Source organism: Salmo trutta, chromosome 18 (assembly GCF_901001165.1).
Source record: "Salmo trutta chromosome 18, fSalTru1.1, whole genome shotgun sequence".
Classification (NCBI taxonomy): domain Eukaryota; kingdom Metazoa; phylum Chordata; class Actinopteri; order Salmoniformes; family Salmonidae; genus Salmo; species Salmo trutta.
Genome location: NC_042974.1, coordinates 21,232,642 through 21,240,867, shown reverse-complemented (window position 1 = coordinate 21,240,867; position 8,226 = coordinate 21,232,642).

Below are 8,226 nucleotides of genomic sequence, written 5' to 3'. Positions count from 1 at the left end.
TGTATCCCACTCAACAATATTTCAAATGAAGATTAATGCAACAGTGAAACATTGAGGTCATGTAAATTGTAATAATCACCACTAGTGATAGTAGTGGACAGATAAGGCAGAAACGCAGTGGAGGCTCTGACTGTCTGATCTATAAATTCCAGCCAGAATTCTACCATTCAAGTGTTTAATTGCTATATTGTAATTACTTCGCCACCATGGCCTATGTATTGCCTTACCTCCCTTAACTTACCTCATTTGCACACAATGTATATAGACTTTTTTTTCTATTGTATTATTGACTGTATGTTTGCTTATTCCATGTGTAACTCTGTGTTGTTGTAAGTGTCGAACTGCTTTGCTTTATCTTGGCCAGGTTGCAGTTGTAAATGAGAACTTGTTCTCAACTAGCCTACCTGGTTAAATAAAGGTGAAATAAATACATGATACAGATCTCTCTCTCTCTCTCTCTCTCTCTCTCTCTCTCTCTCTCTCTCTCTCTCTCTCTCTCTCTCTCTCTCTCTCTCTCTCTGAAAGACAAGACTCTCGTTAATCTAACCACATTGTCCGATTTCAAAAAGGCTTTACAGCAAAAGCAAAACATTACATTATGTCAGGAGAGTGCCCTGCCAAAATAATCACACAGCCATTTTCAAAGCAAGCATATATGTCACAAAAACCAAAACCACAGCTAATTGCAGCACTAACCTTTGATGATCTTCATCAGATGACACTCCTAGGACATTATGTTATACAATACATGCATGTTTTGTTCAATCAAGTTCATATTTATATAAAAAAAACAGCTTTTTACATTAGCATGTGATGTTCAGAACTAGCATACCCACCGAACACTTCCGGTGAATTTACTAAATTACTCACGATAAATGTTCACAAAAAACATAAATTACTTTAAGAATTATAGATACAGAACTCCTTTATGCAATCGCGGTGTCCGATTTTAAAAAAAGCTTTTCGGTGAAAGCACATTTTGCAATATTCTGAGTAGATAGCCCGGCCATCACAGGCTAGCTATTTTGACACCCACCAAGTTTGGCCCTCACCAAACTCAGATTTACTATAAGAAAAATTGGATTACCTTTGCTGTTCTTCGTCAGAATGCACTCCCAGGACTTCTACTTCCACACCAATGTTGTTTTTGTTCCAAATAATCCATAGTTATATCCAAATAGCGGCGTTTTGTTCTTGCGTTCAAGACACTATCCGAAGGGTAAAGAAGGGTGACGCGCCCGGCGCCTTTCGTGACAAAAAAATAGCGTATTCATTCAAGGAGCCTTAGGAAGTGCAACGTAACCCCACAGATACTGTAGTTTCGAAAGGGACTAGACAGAAGAACTACAATTCTCAGATCCTCCACTTCCTGGTTGACTTTTTCTCAGGTTTTTGCCTGCCATATGAGTTCTGTTATACTCACAGACACCATTCAAACAGTTTTATAAACTTCAGAGTGTTTTCTATCCACATCTACTAATAATATGCATATTCTAGTTTCTGGGCCAGAGTAGTAACCTGTTTAAATTGGGTACGTTTTTCATCCAGCCGTGAAAATACTGCCCTAACCCAGACAGGTTAAATATAGAGGGCTATGTGTCTCACCACTTGGTTATTGCAAGGCTAACCCCCAGGGAAATCATGACTTGGCAGCAACAGGGGCTTGATAGTCCAGTGAAAATGGCTGAGTGTTAATGTGGTGTAAATCTTAAAATTAACATCTGACATCTTCAGGGGTTTTTAATTCATGCATGTGAGACAGGTTCCATGTACAACAAGACAGGCAGAGAGGAAGAGAGAAAAAGAACCCAGAACATTTTAATTTCCTCTGGTTATGGACACTTTTGCCAGAAATAAAGCTTCCACGGCCTGTTCCTCGGACAGTGAACATACATCTGGTAATATTTACATTTTCCACCCGTTGAGCAACTCTCACTCTGAAAGTAAAGAAAATAGCTTATTTTTTTGTAGATATGAAAACAATAACTGAGATATGACCGTTCAATCTAAAGCAACAGATGTAATTTTCAGGATACGTTAATACAGCACAGAAAGCAATCTTAGGAGGTTTGATGAGGAAGATGTCATGGGTTTTTATACAGAAAGTAACTCCTCACAAGATGTAACAATACATTAGTGGTTAGGCTGAATATGCATAATACAAGTAATTTTTTTTTTCATTCTACTATATCAATATTTACCTTGAAGGCCATCCATTTCTGCTGACTCCATCCATAAAGTATCCAAAAGCAGTTGCTGCTTTGTTATTGGCCGCAGTGTCCAGATAGAACATTACAAGAGGTAACCTACACTTAACACCAGACTCGTATTGTGGTTGTTCATTAGGTGATGGGAAATATGCAATATGCATACAAAATAATATACATACCTTCCTTTAAAATAGCTCTGGCTACCTACTCCGATTTCAGACCGTTGAATATGGCCGGTGTCAGTAAAATTCGGCAAAAAAGCGTAATTAAATTGTTTCCAGCAGCACAGTTACAGTCACCAACGCTCTGGGTAACACGAAAACTGCCTAACCAGCTTTGCTAGGGCGAGTAAAATGATCAGAGTGGTCTCATTTGTGTCTGGAAGTAGCTAGCAAGTTAGCAAACGCTAGCTGGGGTGCTTGACTGTTGTTGTAAGGCCAGAATGCTCAAATCAACCCTACTCCTTGGCCCAAACGAGTGTGCTCTCCGAGAGCGAAACGGTCTGAACTGACAAACTGACAAAAAAAAAAAATCACTTCCAGTGAATTAACTAAATTACTCACGATAAACGTTCACAAAAAACATAACAATTATTTTAAGAATTATAGATACAGAACTCCTTTATGCAATCGCGGTGTCCGATTTTAAAATAGCTTTTCGGTGAAAGCACATTTTGCAATATTCTGAGTAGATAGCCCGGCCATCACAGGCTAGCTATTTTGACACCCACCAAGTTTGGCACTCACCAAACTCAGATTTACTATAAGAAAAATTGGATTACCTTTGCTGTTCTTCGTCAGAATGCACTCCCAGGCCTTCTACTTCAATAACAAATGTTGGTTTGGTTCCAAATAATCCATAGTTATATCCAAATAGCGGCGTTTTGTTTGTGCGTTCAAGACACTATCCGAAGGGTAAAGAAGGGTGACGCGCCCGGCGCCTTTCGTGACAAAAAAATTCAAAATATTCCATTACCGTACTTCGAAGCATGTCAAATGCTGTTTAAAATCAATTTTTATGCGATTTTTGTCGTAAAAAAGCGATAATATTCCGACCGGGAAACCCTGTTTTCGTTCAAAGACGAAAAAATAAAAACATGGTGTCGGCTCGTGCACGCACCCCCAGTCTCATTGTTCTCAGATCGACCACTATCCAAATGCGCTACTGTTTTTCAGCCATGGCCTGCAAAGTCATCATTCAACATTCTGGCGCCTTCTGAGAGCCTATGGGAGCGTTAGAAAATGTCACGTTATGCCAGAGATCGCCTGTTTTGGATAGAGATGATCAAGAAGGCCAAGAAATAGTCAGAGAGGGCGCTTCCTGTTTGGAATCTTCTCAGGTTTGGCCTGCCAAATGAGTTCTGTTATACTCACAGACACCATTCAAACAGTTTTAGAAACTTTGGAGTGTTTTCTATCCAAAGCTAATAATTATATGCATATTCTAGTTTCTGGGCAGGAGTAATAATCAGATTAAATTGGGTACGTTTTTTATCCGGCCGTGAAAATACTGCCCCCTATCCATAACAAGTTAAATAATTGTTATATATTTTGTCAACGTTTATGATGAGTATTTTTGTAAATTGATGTGCACTTTCACATAATGTAACATAATTTCCTAGGAGTGTCATCTGATGAAGATCGTCAAAGGTTAGTGCTTCATTTAGCTGTGTTTTGGGTTTTATTGACACATTTCCTTGCTTGGAAAATGGCTGTGTGATTATTTTTGTCTATGTACTCTCCTAACATAATCTAATGTTTTGCTTTCGCTGTAAAACCTTTTTGAAAGCGGACAATGTGGTTACATCAAGGAGAAGTGTATCTTTAAAATGGTGTAAAATAGTTGTATGTTTGAGAAAGTTGAATTATGACATTTTGTTGTTTTTGAATTTGCCGCCCTGATATTTCACTGGCTGTGTCCCACAGGTGGGACGCTAGCGTCCCACGTAGCCCATAGAAGTTAAATGTTTCAGGTACGCTCAGACAGGTGTCTGCATCACATACAGTCAGTAACCACTCACAGACGCTCACACAACTTGCATTTCTATAACCTCGGACCCACCTCAGTGTTCACTATTCATGGAGGAAGACCACAGAACCACAGAGAATAGGTTGTAGTACTGACAATAACATGTCAGTACCACAACTTGCTGCACAGTTTGGAGGAAGAAGGCTACCTTGACCTGTCGAATTCTATCCACCTCTTCTGTGTGGAATGTGTGTTCCTACCTCGTCTGCGGGCAGATCTGCAGCATTTCATAAATAATCACCCTTTAAGTACAGAGGCAAACCTAACACCTCACCAGCTGTGGTATATCAGAATGCTCCCAACACCTATGTCTGAGCCAGACTATGCAGAGGTACAGTGCCTTGCAAAAGTATTCAACACCCCTTGGTGTTTTTCCTATTTTGTTGCATTACAACCTGTAATTTAAATTGATTTTTATTTTTATTTCATGTAATGGACATACACAAAATTGTCCAAAATGGTGAAGTGAAATGAAAGAAATTACTTGTTTCAAACAATTCATAAAAAAATGGAAATTGGTGCGTGCATATGTATTCACCCCCTTTGCTATGAAGCCCCTAAATATGATCTGCTGCAACCAATTACATTCAGAAGTCACAGAATTAGTTAAATAAAGTCCACCTGTGTACAATCTAAGTGTCACATGATCTGTCACATGATCTCAGTATATATACACCTGCTCTGAAAGGCCCCAGGGTCTGCAACACCACTAAGCAAGAGGCACCACCAAGCAAGCGGTACTATGAAGAACAAGGAACTCTCCAAACAGGTCAGGGACAAAGTTGTGGAGAAGTACAGATCAGAGTTGGGTTAAAAAAATATCTGAAACTTTGAACATCCCACGGAGCACCATTAAATCCATTATTAAAAAATGGAAAGAAAATGGCACCACAACAAACCTGCCAAGAGAGGGCGGCTGCCCACCAAAACTCACGGACCAGGCAAGGAGGGCATTAATCAGAGGCGCAACAAAGAGACATAAGATAACCCGGAATGAGCTACAAAGCTCCAGTGGAAATTTGAGTTTCTGTCCATAGGACCACTTTAAGCCGAACACTCCACACAGATGGGCTTTATGGAAGAGTGGCCAGAAAAAAATAAGCAAACATGTTTGGTGTTCGCCAAAAGGCATATAGGAGATTCCACAATTGACTCAAAAATTTAGTTTTTTGGTCATCAAGGAAAACGCTATGTCTGGCGCAAACCCAACACCTCTCATCACCCCGAGAACACCATCCCCACAGTGAAGCATGGTGGTGGCAGCATCATGCTGTGGGGAGGTTTTTCATCGGCAGGGACTGGGAAACGTCAGAATTGAAGGAATGATGGATGGCGCTAAATACAGGGAAATTCTTGAGGGAACCCTGTTTCAGTCTTCCAGAGATGAGACTGGGACGGAGGTTCACCTTCCAGCAGGACAATGACCCTAAACATACTGCTAAAGCAACACTCGAGTGGTTTAAGGGGAAGCATTTAAATGTCTTGGAATGGCCTAGTCAAAGCCCAGACCTCAATCCAATTGAGAATCTATGGTATGACTTAAATATTGCTGTACACCAGCGGAACCCATCCAACTTGAACGAGTTGGAGCAGTTTTGCCTTGAAGAATGGGAAAAAATCCCAGTGGCTAAATGTACCAAGCTTATAGAGACATACCCCAAGAGACCTGCAGCTGTAATTGCTGCAAAAGGTGGCTCTACACAGTATTGACCTTGGAGGTGTGAATAGTTATGCACGCTCAAGTTTTCAGTTTTTTTGTCTTATTTATTGTTTATTGCACAATAAAAAATATTTTGCATCTTCAAAGTGGTAGGCATGTTGTGTAAATCAAATGATACAAACCCCCCAAAAATCTATTATAATTCCAGGTTCTAAGGCAACAAAATAGGAAAAATGCCAAGGGGGTGAATACTTTCTCAAGCCACTGTATGTGTCTTTGTGATATGTGAATGGCTTGACAGATCTTCCTTTAAATTTATCGGCACTAACACAAATTTGTTTCTTTTGAGCCTTCTAGATTCAGTAGGTGGAGGGCATGCTTTATCAGGACGATAATCTGGAATCTGTAAACACTGCCATTGGAGTCCTTGTTCCTGACATCCCATGCCCCCTGTCTATTGAGAATATTGCTGTGCTGCAACGTCAAGTGAACCCTACCATTGACTCCTCATCTTATCATTAAATAGATGCTTTACTGATAATTTTGATGACTGACCATGTTAGAATTAAAAAAAGAAAGCTTAATAATGCTCTCTCTCTCCATCTGTCTATCGTCTGCAGGTATGTTTTGATGTGAGAGAGGAAGCCAGTCCCGTCATCGCCACCTCACCCGCTTTTAAGATAAACTTTGGGCTGACTGGGAGCCGAAGGCTGGTTAGGAGACCCCGCTAGAGACACTATGTAATTGTGATGAACTGAGAGAATATTAGGGTAGCACTGTAATTCATTAATCATATGCTGTCTTCCCTGCTCCTCTGTTTTACCTCTTTCCTTTTCTGTCTTCTACACCTCTCTCCCTACCTCCTCTTTCTTCCTCTTTTTTTATAATGCACACCATATGTGCATTGAAGTACAGATTGAACTTGTATTTATAATATATTATTACAATTATAATATTTATAATGCATGTATTATGTATTTATAACACCTGGATAATGAACTTTCAATAAAGCCTTTCACATTCTCCTCTGGTTGAAATTAAGTATCCCATTGAAATACTACACCTATCCCGTGTCTTCAGATTAATGCAGATAATGGAGTTAGATATGCATGTTTCTAGTCTATTGCATAGTTACAATGTGAAATCATTGATGTTCCAGGAGCAGGAGTGGTAAACACTGATGAAGTGTATAATTGTAATAGATACCTGCAGACACAGCATCATTCAAATAATGGAGTTTGCAACACCTGGTATTTGATATGACTGAAAAAGAATGTCTCAGAGATTCATACCTGAACCTCACCTTTATTTGCCAAGGAAGAGTACATGATCAGTGAATATATTCAATGTACAGGTTACAATGTGGGGGATCTCATGCGTGGTAATAACTACAGTACATGTATATAAGACTTGCATCCTCGGCACAATAAAGTTATTATATTCTACTCAATCCATAGGCTGCATTAATGCAATTCAGACTCATAGTCGATACAACAACTATGATAGCTCAGGTTCATAGATAGGTTCCTAAAACATTTGGTATATTCATACCAAATGTTTTAGGGTCCATACACAGATTGGCTACATACTGTAGCTAGCTACACAGCCATAGGAATACAGTTATTTTTATCCTCCACTACACAGTAAACAAATAAATAGTTAACTAGGTATGTTACTTCAGCTGCATTGCATGGCAAATATAAGCAAGGCAAGCTTACACAATTGTACATTCAATTTGCAGTAAATGTTTAGCTAGCTAGATTCTTTACATCCACTGTTTCACAAGATGACAGCCTGGTTTGTTGGTTTTCTCAGGAGTCCCTAACACATTAAACAACAAGAAATACAATTTCATACTCATGTCATAACACTAGCTAGCTAGCTGGCTAATGTTAGCTAGTCAGCTAACTTGCTAAATAGTGATTTTCGTATATTAACTTTATAACAAAAATATGCACAATCATTTGTATCTACATTAACTAACATATTCCTCTCAATTGTACATTTTTGCTTGATGTTATGATTGTTATGATTTTATGCTAGTTATGATGTTATAATTACTTACATTTGCTTCCACCGTAATGTTTTGTCAGCCATCTTTGCTGAAGAAAGTCACCAGGGACGGGTGGTTTGCGTCAAATTCGTCATTGGAACCACTCGATATGATTTGTCAAATATAAACCTTGGGAACCAAATGCATAATGAGTGCTCTAACTCTCCCTTGCGGTGGTCTGTAGCCATGACGCTGGGTACCTCTAAGTCCCGCGGTGTAAGCTAATGTTAGCTATCTCACTAGCTAACATTAGCCAGCTAGCTAGGTAGTGTTAT